Source organism: Salvelinus sp. IW2-2015, unplaced genomic scaffold, assembly GCF_002910315.2.
Source record: "Salvelinus sp. IW2-2015 unplaced genomic scaffold, ASM291031v2 Un_scaffold1060, whole genome shotgun sequence".
Lineage (NCBI taxonomy): Eukaryota > Metazoa > Chordata > Actinopteri > Salmoniformes > Salmonidae > Salvelinus > Salvelinus sp. IW2-2015.
This window is the reverse complement of record NW_019942712.1, coordinates 45,058-45,290: the sequence shown is the minus strand read 5'-3', so window position 1 is coordinate 45,290 and position 233 is coordinate 45,058.

The window sequence follows — 233 nt, the reverse complement described above, 5'->3', positions numbered from 1 at the left end:
TCCCCTTTCTCTTTCACTTTCACCCCCCCCCCCCCCGGCTGTCTGTGTGTCCTTCTAGCAAAGACACCTAGTTAAGGGTAGTTGGAATGACCATAATTGCTTAGACCTATCCATTTGACTGATCAGGGTTAACTTATAGCTAGATAACTCAATATGACAGACATATTAACTAAATGTATAACTAGCCACTTCTAGATGACCAACGTACCTAGATGGAAAATGGGTTTTCATAG